This window comes from Marmota flaviventris, chromosome 14 (assembly GCF_047511675.1).
Source record: "Marmota flaviventris isolate mMarFla1 chromosome 14, mMarFla1.hap1, whole genome shotgun sequence".
NCBI lineage: Eukaryota > Metazoa > Chordata > Mammalia > Rodentia > Sciuridae > Marmota > Marmota flaviventris.
The window spans coordinates 61179878-61196662 of NC_092511.1; positions in this window are offsets into that span (position 1 = coordinate 61179878).

The window sequence follows — 16785 nt, forward strand, 5'->3', positions numbered from 1 at the left end:
CAGTATTCTATGGTGAATTTAGATTTCTGAAAGAATACAGAATTAACTTTTGCTTACCTTTTGCAAAGGAACTTTGAAAGCAATGAATCCAGTCTCAGGCATCCTCTGTCCAACTGGGAGGTGGTCTTTCCACCTAGTGGATATGTTTTTGGTTAGTCAAACTGTATGTTAGCCTTGTCTCCCTGAACAGAATAAAGGCTTCTGGAAGACCACAGTCATAGCCCACAGAGCATGTTCCTATTCTCTGCTTCTCATTCTGCCACTTAACTTATTCATTCCTGCCTGATAGTAACCCTTCTTCCCATCTGCCCATCTGGAAAACAGATCCAAGGCAACAGAACAAAGGTCTCCAGAAATAAGCAATATCTAAAATCAGATGGTCAGAACTTCTGCATCCCTGACAAAAGCTAACCAAATACCGAGGTGTTATTAAAACAAACACAGGACAATAGTTTAAATTCAATTCTTTCACTAAAAATGATGTTTTCATCTTCATACATCTGATAGTATCAAATTCAATCAGTAGAGAATTTAAACTTTATGTTTGAAAACTCTTCCAAAGAAAAGGGATTGTGAACTTCTCTTGAAAATACTAGGAGTCAACCCTGAAAAGTAATATTTGCGCTCACTTCTATAGTACAAGTTAAAATTAACTATAGTTAATTCAATATATCTGAAGCACAGAAAGTCAAGAGAAGCAAGAAATGGGGCTGGGGAGGCAGAGAGGATCCAAGACCATACAGGACCCTATAGACCATGTAAGGAGATTCCTTTTATTCTCAAAATAATGCTTTACTCTGTCTATGAGAACTATGAACTTCTTCCAGTTCCATTTCCATTTCAATTTTTTGTAATGACCTATTTAAAAGATTTCTGCAAAAAACATACTGGAAGAATGGAAAGAATAGATCTATGGACACCACTGGACTCCAATGCCATAGGTCAGGCAAGACCTGCATTATGATGTTGAAGGAGATTCAAAAGCTGGCTGATTCAAAAGATATTCAGGAGATCAAATGAAAGGGACTTAATGTAAGCTTGGAAAGGAGGAAGGAAGCTTTCAAGGTGTAAACCGTTTCACTGCAAATATGAACAGAGTCTCAACACTAACCATCTGGATTACAGGAAGATCTCTCAGGTGACACTTGTTAGGAAGCTCCAGTTTGCCTTTGGTGATTCCTGAAAATAATGGAAAAGAACTTTTCAAGACTGGTCTCACTCCAGATACTAAGAAATTCATTCAAATTTATTTTCTTATTTTATTTATTTATTTGGTACAGAGATTGAACTGAGGGGCCCTCTGCCATATCCCAAGCCTTATTTTGAACTCTCACTGAGTTCCTTGGCACCTCTCCACATTCTCTTCTCTCCGCCTCCAGAGCCACTGGGATTACAGGCCTGCTCCACCGCGTCAGGCTCAAATTGAAATCTTTTTACTCATATATTCTGTGGTTCAATTGAGGAGGGGGTTCCATTTGGATGATCAAGGAGCATCCCCAACACCAAGTCCCGCCTCAAAGCACTAGTAGACCAAAGGAGTAATGGATAGAGCCTTCCCCTTTTAAAAGGGTGGACGAATTCACTGACCTCTACAGCTTCTTTCAGCTTCTGTCAGTGGCGCAGGCAGGGTCAAAGTCTCTAATCCCAGCTTGGTGCGTGTGCCAAGCTCCTGGCAGCGACAGTGAGAGGCTAAGATACAAGACATGGAGCCCACACCCAGAAGCTAAGAGCCAGAAGGGCCATCCCCAGCACCCAGGGCATATTACCTTTTCGCGATGCGGTTTCCATCCTTCCTCTTTGCTGAGAGATGTCCAGAAAAGTCGGGTGCCCGGCCCCAGCCACTGCGGCCATGACGCCATTGATTAAGGTGGGAGCCGAGAGGACGTCCACCCAATGCCAGCGGGTCAAAGGGTCGAAGACTTCAGTCAGCTCCTGGGTGCCAGAACAAGATACCCGGTAGGAAGAGTCTCCCTGGCACCTACCCACACAGTGCCAGGCGTGTTGCCACTGCGCCTGCGCCACCGCCACCGCCCCTCGTGATGGCTCACAGACTGGTTTGCTGAGTCGCTAGACTGACAAACAGGACTTTGGCGGCGACAGCGCCATCTATGGCCGTAGGCCTGTAGCACAGGTTTGTGAGTTTTTGTGAGCACTGAGTTCAAATGGTACAGGAGCTGCAATAAAAAATTAGGTCCCTCTGCACCCAGTTCCTACCGTATTCTTTAAGATGTGACCCAGTGTTTACATTTACATTTTGTGTATCTTATAGAAATATCTACTTTCACATATCTGTGTATCCTCTACTTACATTAGAACAGCTTAGGATACGTTCTCTCTACCATGTGCCTAAAATATTGATTTTTCTCCATTTATACGTATATCCAAGTTTCTTAATGACCATAGAGCATTGCATGGACTATAAGTAACATAACTGAAAGTAACAGCGTTTATTTCACCGGTCCCATGTTGAAGAACCTCTAGTTATTACAAACTTTGGTTTTAGGTTTTGGTCTTCTGTTACAGACCATGCAATGCAATATCCTTACACATATGTACAACTATATCTAGAAATAGAAATACCTAGAAAAAATTCTAAAATTAAGGATACACAACTTAAAATTTAGAAGGATACTGCTTAATTGATCTACCAAAATTCTGTCAACCTACACTCCTATTCATAGACAGACTTTTACTGGGTTACTATTTCATAACATGCTAAAGTAGGTAACTCTTATGTTTTAGCAAATACCAAAAACAAACCCAAACTGAGAGACTTAATAGTGCAGCTCAGTGCAATATGTGCACATACTTATCAGGCATCAGGACTCAAGATGTTAGGAAAACTCTGAATTCAACTACAAGTAGAAGAGCAAAGAACAGTGTGTCTCAAGACAGAAAAAAGTACTAAATTCCAGATTAAATCATAGATAATCATGATAGTTATAGTATTTAAAAGTAAATTTTACTTTTTTCTTTCTAATGTTTTTAAGCACCTTACATGTACTGTTATTAATCTTCACAACAATTTCTGAGTTGGGTAAACTGATGGTCAGAAAAGTCAGTTATTAAATAGTTGAATGAGTGAAGGAGTGGGCAAAAAGACCACATTAGCTTTAATATTTGGGGAACTGTCATATTCCAACCAATTTTCAACTCACAAGCATTTACAATTCTGAATTTCCACCCATAATTAAAACTGGGTCCATATCAGTAGGCTAGAACAAATAAATGATACAACTGTTATAAAAAGGATAAAAATGGCACAATTTTCTCAGAAACTAGGATAGGAATGTTGGTCTTACACTTTACATTTTCAAAAAGACAGAAGTAGGGCAACAACAAACTCAATTATAGTTGACACAACAAAATCCAGACCTAGGCAAGATAGAGTCTCCAGGAAGTATGGGAACTGGCAAAGAGTAGGCTTAGAGAAGGGTGGTTCCAACAAGGGTAAAAGAATGTATTCACGAATACCTAGTACACTAGAATGGAAAATAGAGACAGGAGGAAGGGATATTTACAGCTACAGGTAAGTAGCTGACACTAAAAAAATGTGACAGTATCTGGTAGCTCCTACGTACCATATAGAGGCTAAAAGATTTCAAGTCTTTAAGAATACCAAAAAGAGAATATGGAGAAAACATGGAAGGACATCAGGGATAGAAGGTATGTGCCCAAGATGAGTCTCAGCTATTGTGATCAGCACAAAATGCAGGGATGGGATTGTCACTGGGACAATACGCTCAATATAAAAACTGAGGGTTTAGGTCAGGGGAGGACTTGATGCTAAGTTCCAGAGTGTTGGACTAAAGCTCTTTAGTACTTCTGACCACATTTTAGCCTTGTTTTAGAGTCTATGATAATGCTGAGACTACAAGCTACAATTGAATTATGAAGAGAAAATATTTATCAGGCTTGGAGACCAGGAGAGGAAAACAGCATTTGCCTAACTATAAGTGTATATTGGACCTGAATATTTTAGGATGTACAAATTCTATTGCTCTCAGAAATCATCTTACCATATGCTATAAAGTTTGATCTGGAATGTCCCTAAAAGCTTACTCTCCAGCTTGGCACAAGTGGGAAATGGTGAAACATTTAAGAGGTGGGGCCTAAACCAGGCACAATGTTATATGTCTATAATCTCAGCTAACTGTGAGGATGAGAAGAATGATCTCAGATTCCAGCCCAGCATGAGCACCTGAGCAAGACCCTGTCTCAAAATAAGATTTTAAAAGAGTAGCTGGTGATAGCTCAGAGTGATCCTGGATTCACCCCCAGCACTGGAAAAAAGGGGGGTGTCTAGTAGGAGATCGTTTGGTCATCGAGGACCTAGGCTTCAAGGAGACAATGGGGCCCAATACCTCCTCTTCCCCACCCTTCTCTCTCCCTTCCATCCCGATCATGAGGTAAGCAGCTTGTTCCATCATGCACTCCCTTCCATGATGTGCTGCTTTGCCACAAGCCCAAATGCAACACAGCCAACTGACTATGAACTGAAACCTCCAAAGCTGTGAACCCAAATAAATCCTTTCTCTTTATAAGGTGATTATGTCAGGTGTTTTTTTTTTTTTTTTCAGTAACAGAAAGCTAAGTAATATACCACATAACAACCAGTCTCACACCTATCACCTTAACCTGTAGTACCTAAGGATTCCCTGAATTCTATAAGAACACAGGGCATGATCAGGCTTGCAGATACTTATTATATGTTTTTAGTCTCATCTTACATACCAGTTTTACAAAAGTAAGTTATCTAAAGTATGAAACTGAGCTAAATACAATAAAAAGAACCTTGAAAAACTTTACATAGAGAGATCCAACATGGCGGCGGGCGGGGAGGCAGCGATTTCAGTACCTCCTCAGTAACGGGGTCAGAGAGACGCATTGATACGCTTGGATTCTACCTGCTTAGAGGCTCCTGGTGAAATTCCACTGAAGAGAGACCGGCCGGCAATTGGTAGGATTTTTGGAGGTGACAGTTTGCCCCAGACGAGTGAATCTCCGCCACGCGGCGTAGAGGTCCGGACCTGCCAGCCGCTGCCCGGGCGACTTGGCCGTTGGCTGCACGCCCTTGGACCCCGCGACTGGGCGGCTAGCCTCTGAGGCGCGGCTCAGCAGGAGCGGCGCAGGGACTCTAGGAAGAGGTCTCTAGCCAGGCCTTCATGAAGTAGCGAACCTGGAACTGAAACCAACCAGAGACAGACCAGTCCCACCCCTCCCTTCAGACACTCTGGCAAGGAGCCTGGGGCCCGCCATAGCAGAGAGGTGACGTCACCGGAGGTCGGCTGACGGAATTCCTTCCCAGCGGAATCCACTTTAGCACGTGTGTGACTCCCACTCCCTCCAGATACAAGCAGCCAGGAAACCTCGGGAATCTCTCCAGGGGCGTGTCTGTAGGTAAGCAGAGGGGATTCCCGATCCCCAACTCCTCTTGCCACCAGTGGTGACACCCAAGGTCTTAGCCACCAGTTTCCGGGGGCATGTCCACCAAAGGGGTCCAGAAAAATTAAACTGTTGGTCCCCAGATCACCGCATCACAGCACTGGGGCTTAGATGAATGACAGAGAGAGTGCTCAGTCATTCGGGAAATAGGACACGCGGTGGGGCTGCAAGTGTAACCAGATCTTTGGGGAACCGCCTCAGGTGAACAGGACCTGGCTGGCTGGCTGGCAGGAGGAAGCGGGGGAGGGGCCGGAGAAGTGAAACAGCTCTGGACTAACAGGATTGAGAGACTCCCAGGAGCCGCCTTACAGGGATTGCTATCGGCACATAGAGGGCAGAAGCTCGGCTCGGAGGGCACAGCTCCGCCTACTGGAAGAGAAGAAAATGGATCTCTAAGACTTCAATTATTTTTCTTTTTTTTTCTCTCTTTGTTCTTTTCTCCCCTTTTCCTTCTTTCTTTCTTTCCTGTTTCAAGTTTTATTGTTCTTTCCATTCTCCTCTAATCTATCTCTCTCTCTCTCCTTCTTTCTTTTTAAGAGCACCTTCCTTCCCCTACCCCCCAACTTTCATCCCAAGCATTACGTCTTCCATTACATGTAATTGTCTAAATGCAAATAGGTGAATGTTTCGAGGCTGTCTATAGGGCTCCTAAATACCTAGCTACTACCAAGACCCTGATCCAATCACCTGTTAGTATCCCCCTTCAGTAGAGCAATCTTCTAAAGTAGCCAAGAAATACTAACCCTCATACCACCTAACCTAAACATATAGTCTTAAGAACAGACAACAAATCACTATATGCATAGAGAATCCGGAAGCCTTTTATGAATTGAATGAATCAGCTTTAAAGTACAATAAAGCCCAACATTTCTAGGCATAGTCTCCCAGCACAAAGGAGAGACAACAGAGATAATACAAAACCAAAACAAATTTATAGGAGAAAGCAGAAACACAGCAGTCAAACAGAGCTGGAAAGTAACGTGAACAACATGAAAAAACAAGGGAAAAAAGGATTACAAACAATGCAGGACAACTTAAATCTACAGTAGGACCTAGAGGCATGAGAAAAATGGACAGAGAAAGAACTCAAGGCATACCTAACTCAGATGGAACGGAATATTAGAGAAGACATGAGACAGCAAGACCAAGCAATGAAAGAATATTTTGAAAACGAATTAAACAAACAAATTCAAATGGTAAAGAACGAGCAATATCAGGAGATAGAGATTTAAAAAAAATCAAACAGTATTCCTAGAAATGCAGGAAATCATAAACCAGATTAAAAACTCAAATGAGAATATTACAAATAGACTAGATCAAGTAGAAGTCAGAACATCAGATAATGAAGACAAAGTTTATCAACTTGAAAAGAATATAGTCAACACAGAAAGAATGCTTAAAACTCACGAGCAATCTATCCAAGAGATATGGGATGTCATAAAAAAACCAAACTTGAGAGTCATTGGGATAGAAGAAGGTATAGAGGCTCAAACCAAAGGAATGGACAACCTATTAAATGAAATAATCCTAGAAAACTTCCCAGAGATGAAAGATGGAATGGATTGCCAAATCCTGGAAGCCTACAGGACCCCAAACATTCAAAACCGTAATAGACCAACTCCAAGACACATAATTATGAAGATATCCAACATACAGAACAAGGAGAGAATATTAAAAGCTACGAGAGAAAGGAGGCAGATTACATTCAGGGGTAAACCAATTAGGTTAACGGCTGATTTTTCATCACAGACGTTGAAAGCGAGAAGATCCTGGAACAACGTATTTCAAACGCTGAAAAATAATGGATTTCAACCAAGAATACTGTATCCAGCAAAATTAAGCTTCAGATTTGACAATGAAATTAAAATATTTCACGATAAACAAAAGTTAAAAGAACTCGCAGCCAGAAAACCAGCACTGCAAGGTATTTTGAGCAAAATACTACAAAAAGAGGAATTGAAAAATAGCACCCAAAACTAACAGTGGGAGGTATCTCAGTAAAGGGGGAGAAAAATAACCAAAGACGAAAAACTAGCCAAACTAAAATAAATAAATAAATAAACATGACTGGAAGTACAAACCATATTTCAATTGTAACCTTAAATGTTAATGGCTTAAATTCACCAATCAAGAGACATAGGCTAGTAACCTGGATTAAAAAAACAAATCCAACAATATGCTGCCTTCAGGAGACTCATATGATAGGAAAAGACATACACAGGCTGAAGGTGAAAGGTTGGGAAAAATCATACCACTCACATGGCCCTCGGAAGCAAGCAGGAGTGGCCATATTCATACCGAATAAAATCAACTTCAAACCTAAGTTAATCAAAAGGGATAAAGAAGGACACTATATACTGTTAAAAGGAACCATCCACCAACAAGACATAACAATTATTAATATGTATGCACCAAATAATGGTGCTGCAACGTACATAAAACAAACTCTTCTCAAGTTCAAGAGTCAAATAGACCACAACACAATAATTATGGGTGACTTCAACACACCGCTCACTCCATTAGACAGATCCTCCAGACAAAAGCTGAATAAAGAAACTATAGAACTCAATAACACAATCAAAAACCTAGACTTAACCGACATATATAGAATATATCAACCATCATCAAGTGGATACACATTCTTCTCAGCAGCACATGGATCTTACTCAAAGATAGACCATATACTATGCCATAGGGCAACTCTTAGTAAATATAAAGGTATGGAGATAATACCATGCACCTTATCTGATCATAATGGAATGAAACTGGAAATCAATGATAAAAAGGAAGGAAAAATCCTGCATCACCTGGAAAATGAACAATATGTTACTGAATGATCAATGGGTTACAGAGGACATAAAGGAGGAAATCAAAAAATTCTTAGAGATAAATGACAATACAGACACAACATACCAGAATCTATGGGATACAATGAAAGCAGTTTTAAGAGGGAAATTCATTTCCTGGAGTTCATTCCTCAAAAAAAGAAAAAACCAACAAATAAATGAACTCACACTTCGTCTCAAAACCCTAGAAAAAGAAGAGCAAAACAACAGCAAATGTAGTAGAAGACAAGAAATAATTAAAATCAGAGTGGAAATCAACGAAATTGAAACAAAAAACCATTGAAAAAATTGATAAAACTAAAAGTTGGTTCTTCGAAAAAATGAATAAGATCGACAGACCCTTAGCCATGCTAATGAAGAGAAGAAGAGAGAGAATTCAAATTACTAACATACGGGATGAAAAAGGCAATATCACAACGGACACCATAGAAATACAGAAGATAATTAGAAAGTATTTTGAAACCCTATATTCCAATAAAATAGAAGATAGTGAAGATATCGATAAATTTCTCAAGTCATATGATCTGCCCAGATTGAGTCAGGAAGACACACACAATTTAAACAGACCAATAACAAAGGAAGAAATAGAAGAAGCCATCAAAAGACTACCAACCAAGAGAAGCCCTGGACCGGATGGGTATACAGCGGAGATTTACAAAACCTTCAAAGAAGAATTAATACCAATACATTTCAAGCTATTTCAAGAAATAGAAAAAGAAGGAGCTCTTCCAAATTCATTCTAGGAGGCCAACATCACCCTGATCCCGAAACCAGACAAAGACACTTCAAAGAAAGAAAACTACAGACCAATATCTCTAATGAACTTGGATGCAAAAATTCTCAATAAAATCCTGGCGAATCGAATACAAAAGCATATCAAAAAAATTGTGCATCATGATCAAGTAGGATTCATCCCTGGGATGCAAGGCTGGTTCAATATACGGAAATCAATAAATGTAATCCACCACAACAATAGACTTAAAGACAAGAATCATATGATCATCTCGATAGATGCAGAAAAAGCATTCGATAAAGTACAGCATCCCTTTATGTTCAAAACACTAGAAAAACTAGGGATAACAGGAACTTACCTCAACATTGTAAAAGCTATCTATGCTAAACCTCAGGCTAGCATCATTCTAAATGGAGAAAAACTGAAGTCATTCCCTCTAAAATCTGGAACAAGACAGGGATGCCCTCTCTCACCACTTCTATTCAATATAGTTCTCGAAATACTGACCAGAGCAATTAGACGGACAAAAGAAATTAAAGGCATTAAGATAGGAAAAGAAGAACTTAAATTATCACTATTTGTGGATGATATGATCCTATACCTAGAAGACACAAAAGGGTCTACAAAGAAACTACTAGAGCTAATAAATGATTTCAGTAAAGTGGCAGGATATAAAATCAACACGCATAAATCAAAGGCATTCCTGTATATCAGCGACAAATCTTCTGAAATGGGAAATTTTACAGTCAGCTAGGTCTTCCACCTCTCTAGAATTGCTTCTAATGTTCAGAGTTCATTTTTCAAAGAATCAACTCATAGAAAAGAAGACCCCTGCTCCTGGAAGTCAAAAGAAAGTAATATCAATGTGTATAAGAATGCAGACTCAAGGCTTGTCCATGAAAAAATGTCTACAATGAAGAGCGGTGGGGGAAGGAGAGCAGAAGAGAGTTACCAGTCTAACCTGGCCCAGCCCAGGCCAAAGAAAATAGGGGTCAAGGAGAAACTAAAGAGAATCTTGGGCCACATCATTCCCCAGAGAATGCACTCAAGGAACTTCCCCCTAGGGCTGGGATTGTGGCTCAGTGGTAGAACGTTAGCCCAGCATGTGTTTGGCACAGGGCTTGACCCTCAGCACCACTTAAAAATAAATGAATAAAATAAAAGTATTGTGTCCATCTACAACTAAAACAAAAAAAGAAAGAAAAACACAAAAACTTTTTAATCCCTTTCTGAATCCTTGAAAACTGCAGTAACTTCACTAATCAAATCAACTTCTATGGTTCCACAACCACTATATTTGCTCAACTTAGATGTCTCTTTCTTCCTTCTCCAGAGATATTAACTATATACGTTAATATAGTAATGTATCCCTGTTCCTGCTAATGCCACTAATCATTCTGTTGTCACAGGCCTCACTGGACTACACATGACCTACCTTCCAGCCATTCCTGAGGAAACCGCTGTCCCTCATTCCTAGAACTCTTAGGGTTTCTGTCTCAGATATCCTTCTACCTTTTTAAAATATTTTTTTTTTTAGTTATATTGGGCACAATACCTGTATTTTATTTGGTTATTTATATGGGGTGCTGAGGATCGAACCTCGTGCCGCACATGTGCTAGGCGAGTGCTCTACTGTGGAGCCACAACCCCAGCCTCTACTTCCTTTTCTTAATAGCACTCAAGAGTGAAATTCAATTCATCATATTTACTCCCCCTTCATCTTTCAACTCTTCAAACATTAGAAGAGGAGAATGTTCCTGCCTTCAAGGAACATTCATTGTCCTGACCCCCACCCAAATTTATTTCCTCTCTTTGTGTTTTCCACATATCATCTTTAACTTCACAAACTGCCACACCAGACCAGAAACAGCAGAGACAAGAAGTGCCTGGTGTATTCAGTGAGAATCCTCTCTCTACAGGCAAAAATGTTAATGTCTTGAGCCTGGAGGACAAACCCCAGGCCATGGGAATACGTTAAGAGAGATAACTGGGGACAATTGAGGAAAACAGGTCAGTTCATTATTCCGATTAGCATGTTCCTCGTGCTGGTCTTCATAATATGCACAACTGCCAGCATGGCTACAGACACAGAGGCTTATAGGGCCCACATTCTACAGCCTGTCACTGCTCACCCAGTAACATGGTTTGATCCTCCCCCTTCAATCTATCTTAATTCCAAGGCCATCTTGCCTGGTCCTTTCTTGACAACCAGGTCCTCCCAACAATCTTTGTTCAATTATTCAGGACTGTCCTCCTGACCCCCTCTTTGTGTTTCGCTCAGAAACTCATATTGTTACCACACTGGGCCTCAAAACTCGGCTAATATATGTCCCAAAATAACAGGATCAAGAGGCTAGGCTTATTTTCCTCACTGGCAGAGGCTCACCTGCATGCCAGGGAGTTAATGTTAATTACTCAGTAAGCAGACTCAATGCTCTTACCATTGCCACAGAAATCATTCACCAAAAGTTTTACAACGGTCTGAAGGTGATAACCCTATCATCGAATCTTTCTATTGTAGGAAAACAAGTTATTGATTGGGGTTCTCCAGGGGAATGACTGATGCTGAATCTAGAGCTTTGGAATGAAAATTACCTTACAGAGACAATTTAGAACATCTGGCTTATAGAGCTGTTTTCCATTCCAACATCACTAGATACGGGTCTAAGGGAGAATTACCACCTGCCATGAGAATGGATTTTCTGCCAATTCAGGACACAGTATGGAAAATAGGTCTGACTGAGGAGACTTTGGGGATCTGGAAGGGTAATTCTCTTTTTTTTTAATTTTTAATTTTTATTGTTGGTTGTTCAAAACATTACATAGTTCTTGATATATCATATTTCACACTTTGATTCAAGTGGGTTATGAACTCCCATTTTTACCCCGTATACAGATTGCAGAATCACATCAGTTAAACATCCATTGATTTACATATTGCCATACTAGTGTCTGTTGTATTCTGCTGCCTTTCCTATCCTCTACTATCCCCCCTCCCCTCCCCTCCCCTCCCCTCCCCTCCCCTCTTCTCTCTCTACCCCCTCTACTGTCATTCATTTCTCCCCCTTGTATTATTTTTCCCTTTCCCCTCACTTCCTCTTGTATGTAATTTTGTATAACCCTGAGGGTCTCCTTCCATTTCCATGCAATTTCCCTTCTCTCTCCCTTTCACTCCCACCTCTCATCCCTGTTTAATGTTAATCTTCTTCTCATGCTCTTCGTCCTTACTCTGTTCTTAGTTACTCTCCTTATATCAAAGAAGACATTTGGCATTAGTTTTTTAGGGATTGGCTAGCTTCACTTAGCATAATCTGCTCTAATGCCATCCATTTCCCTGCAAATTCTATGATTTTGTCATTTTTTAATGCAGAGTAATACTCCGTTGTATATAAATGCCACATTTTTTTTTTTTAATCCATTCCTCTATTGAAGGGCATGTAGGTTGGTTCCACAGTCTTGCTATTGTGAATTGTGCTGCTATGAACATCGATGTACCAGTGTGCTAAGAGCCAAGTATATGATGCATGGCATTTTTGGTCGAAAGGTGACGCCAGCTAGCCACTGAGATGATATGATTATGTTAAGATTTGCATTCATATGGATATTGGACTCCTGCTGTTCACCTAGGCCGGCTACAGGACTCCTGGAGAGTTCCCATTGGTTGGGGAAGTACAGTAGGAGGGAGTTCCGGGGGAGGAGCTCTCTCTGCGGGTCTGGGAGGAGGCCGCGTGGGTGGAAAAAATCTTCCCGGGCGGTACCGGACATTGGCGGCAGTTTCAAAAAATAAACTTTGTTCCTGCTTGAGTGGCTCGTGATTTTGTGCCCAGCCAGACTGCGGCACCAGTGTCCCTGTAGCATGCTCTTTTTAGGTCTTTAGGGAATAGACCGAGAAGGGGAATAGCTGGGTCAAATGGTGGTTCCATTCTGGAAGGGTAATTCTCAATATAATAAGTTGAAAAATGTTATCTATTATAACATTTCCTTTCATAAGGAATTGTACCTTCACAGTATGTGTATTAAATCCCTATGTTTTAGGGTCCAGACCCATTCAAATACCCATTCAAATTTTGTGATGCCTCACAAAAATCTATATTATGTTAAAATTGTGTAAAGTGTATGCTACAACAACATTTGAACTCTATGGCAAAGTTCAGCACAAACTATAATGACTCTCAAAAGGCTCCTTGTAAAATTAAAAGTACCATGGCAGGAGGCCCCTTAAGTACCATCCACGTAGGAACTACTGAGGCACCTGAAACACCATGCTAAATGGCTCATCTGGTGGCTGAGAGCTGGGACTGTTGCTTTGACTGCAGCGGAGACACTGCATCAGCAGGTCCAAACACCCATTACCTTCAACAATTCCATAAGAATGTTACCGAGACCTGGCAAACTCAAGAACATATGGATCCGGATCATTCAAACAAAATTCAACAACTAAAAGATTCTATTATTTGACTAGGAGAATAAGTACAAGATTTACAATGGGCTCAGAAACTTCAGGGTCACTGTAATATCACCCAATTTTGTGTCACTAGAGATCCATATGATGACACTGAGACACAAGGGCAAAATGTATGTAATCACCTAATGGACTTGATCTTTTTCATATCAATACTTGTTTGAATTAAAATTACAATCTCAAGTTCTGCCATAGAAAATGCAAAAACATCTACTTTTGATAAGAAATTTGGGGCAGTTTAGCTAAAGGGATTTCTTCCCTCAACTCTTTGAAATACTTTTCTACACATATACCTGGGTTACTAGCTATAACTATACAGTTAATTTATATTCTAGTTCTGCACAGTCTTTCAAGCAGGTTGGAAATGATTAAACCATCAGGAAAATATGGTTCCAACATTAATCATGCTTGCAATGCTCCAAAGGACCTGAACTCCTGAGATCATGGAAAGTGCACCCTGTTTTTGAAAGGGATACAATGGCCTTGATTAAGGGAAATGGGCTCCCCAATGATAGGACCTGCTAAAATTGTTTTCCTAGAACTAACAAATCTGTTAATCGTCACCTTGATTATAATAACCTTTCTTCTCCCTATTCTTAATTGTGTACAAAAAACATTTTCTTAATGAGGTGACCTGTCTGGCTCAAGCCCTCTCCAGAATACAGTGCAACTTTCTGAAACCACAAAAGGAGGACTGTGCCTGAGCCCCAAGTCTACTCCCACATATACTCTTCTTAAGCCTAAAACACCAGAGAACCCATGTTCTTTTCCAGAACTCTGAGAGCAGGGGTCCTCCTACTTGACCCTTTCTCAGCAAGAAGCAACCAGATCTGAAATCATTGCCACTATTCATTATGACTTTTCAGTGTCTAGAATGAAAGATATGCAAATGACAACCCCAAAACAGTGTGGCCTACGAAGAGGGAGGGAGGGAAAATCAGAACATTGATAACATTGATCCTTTCCCAATACTTCCTTTCCCAGTGACATAAAAATCCCTGGGAAGGAAGCAAACATCAGTCAGTGACAAGACATCCCTGGAAAAGGGCAAGCATTGGACCTGTCCCAATATATCCATTCTCAGTGATAGGACAATGCACCCTCCATTCTTGCCCTATGAAAACACTGCCAATAAAAACAAATTTCTAGGTTTTGTAACCTTTTTCCTGAATGCCCACCTCCTGTTAAAGTTTTCAATGGGTAAGTTACCTCCCAGTGTGTAACCTATATAAACCCAGACCAGCAGCCATTTCTAACCAGAAAGTCTGCCCATCTGATGCCTGACTCCACAGCTGAATAAAGGCTTTGCTGAATTCATGAGGTCTGCACAAATCTCCATCATCTCCATCTCCTTAACCTATAGTAGCTGTGGATACCATTGATTTCTAAGAGAACATAAGGAATGATCTGGCTTACAGATACTCACTGTATGTTCTTAGTCTCATATTACATGCCAGTATTATAGAAGTAAGCTATCTGAGGTATGCAGCTGAGATAAAAAGAAAAAAAAATATACCCTGAAAAAGTTGACATACTCCAAGCCATATCTTTATACCACCAAACATTTCACAATCCCTCTTAGCTAAGAATTATCCCACACACAACCAGCAAAAAAAAAATATATATATATATATATATTCCACAATTAGCAGTGTAAGAGATGGGAAAAATAGGCCTGTAAATGCAATATTTATCTTTATTTATAAGCAATTTTTTCTATATATGCGCTTCTCTTCTTGTGGGTTCTTGACATCGTGAATCACACTATCTACTCACTGTCTCTAAAGAAGTCCAAAAATTAAATAAAGGTCCATTGACAACTAACAGGATATTTTTTTAAAAAACAACTTACCACATTTCTGGGTAGGGTGACACACGCCTATAATCCCAGCAGCTTGGGAGACTGAGGCAGGAAGATCGCAAGTTCAAAGCATACATCAGCAATGGCAAGGTGCTAAGCAACTCAGTGAGACCCTGTCTCTAATAAAACATAAAATAGGGCTGGTGATGTGGCTCAGTGGTAGAGTTCAATCCCTGGTAAACCCCCACCACCACAAAAAACAAAAAAAAAACAAAGCTTACCACCAAGGAAAATGATTAAATCCCATAGCTGTACTCCCCCAAACCAGCTCAGTACTCATATATATATATTATTACCAATTCAGTCCTGACTGACTTTATGGCATTACAAGAGAAAGTGGTGAAACTAATACTCTCCAGGGGATCAAAAGCAAAACCAATTTAGATGAACCTGGGCTGAACAGACACACCTCTTCCTTGGGTGCACAGCATAACCACAATGCTTTTTCCACAAGCCTCTCTTTACATGTCTACACAAATCCATCAGGCCCTAAGCAACATAGTGAGATCCTGTCTCTAAAGAAAAATAAAAAGGGCTGGGGATGTGAGGTAATGGGAAAGTGTCCCTGGTTTAAATTCCAAGGACCCATCCCCCCAGCAAAAAAAAAAAAATTAATTGCCTCTTTTATTAACACAAAATGGGACCTCAATGAGTTGACTTGTTTCTAACAAAAAGTTAAAATTTAAAAGTCCATGTTAACCTCTCTTTTCTTTATGTTATCCATACTTTTTTATGTTCTCTTAATGTTTTAACTTTTCTCCTGGCCTTCCACCCAAACATGCAAGGCAAAGAATGCAAGAAGTCCAAGATTCTATAGTGGCTGTTTGCAAGGGGGAGGAAGTCACAGTAACTGCCACACTGGATTCACTTACATAAGAAGAGAGAAAGGATCCTCAGTGCCTCTCACATATGAAAGAGGCTCATGGCAGAAAGTCTACATGACCAAGGAGCTGTCATCAGGAAATTATAAGTTAAAGGAGTACAACAAAAATCCAGAGAGGGAAATTTTACAGTCAACTAAGTCTTCCACCTCTCTAGACTTGCTGCTATTGTTCAGAGTTCATTTTTCAAAGAATCAACTCACAGAAAAAAAGACCCCTGCTTCTGGAAGTCAAAATAAAGTAATATCAATATGTACACGAATGCAGACTCAAGGCTTGTCCATGAAAAACTGTCTACAATGAAGAGGGGTGGGGGAAGGAGAGCAGAAGAGAGTTACCAGTCTAACCTGGCCCAGCCCAGGCCAAAGAAAGTAGGGATCAGGAGAAACTAAAGAGAATCTTGGGCCACATCATTCCCCAGAGAATGCACTCAAGGAACTTCCCCCTAGGGCTGGGATTGTGGCTCAGTGGTAGAACGTTAGCCTAGCACGCGTGAGGCACTGGGCTTGACCCATGAATAAAATAAAAGTATTGGGTCCATCTACAACTAGGAAAAA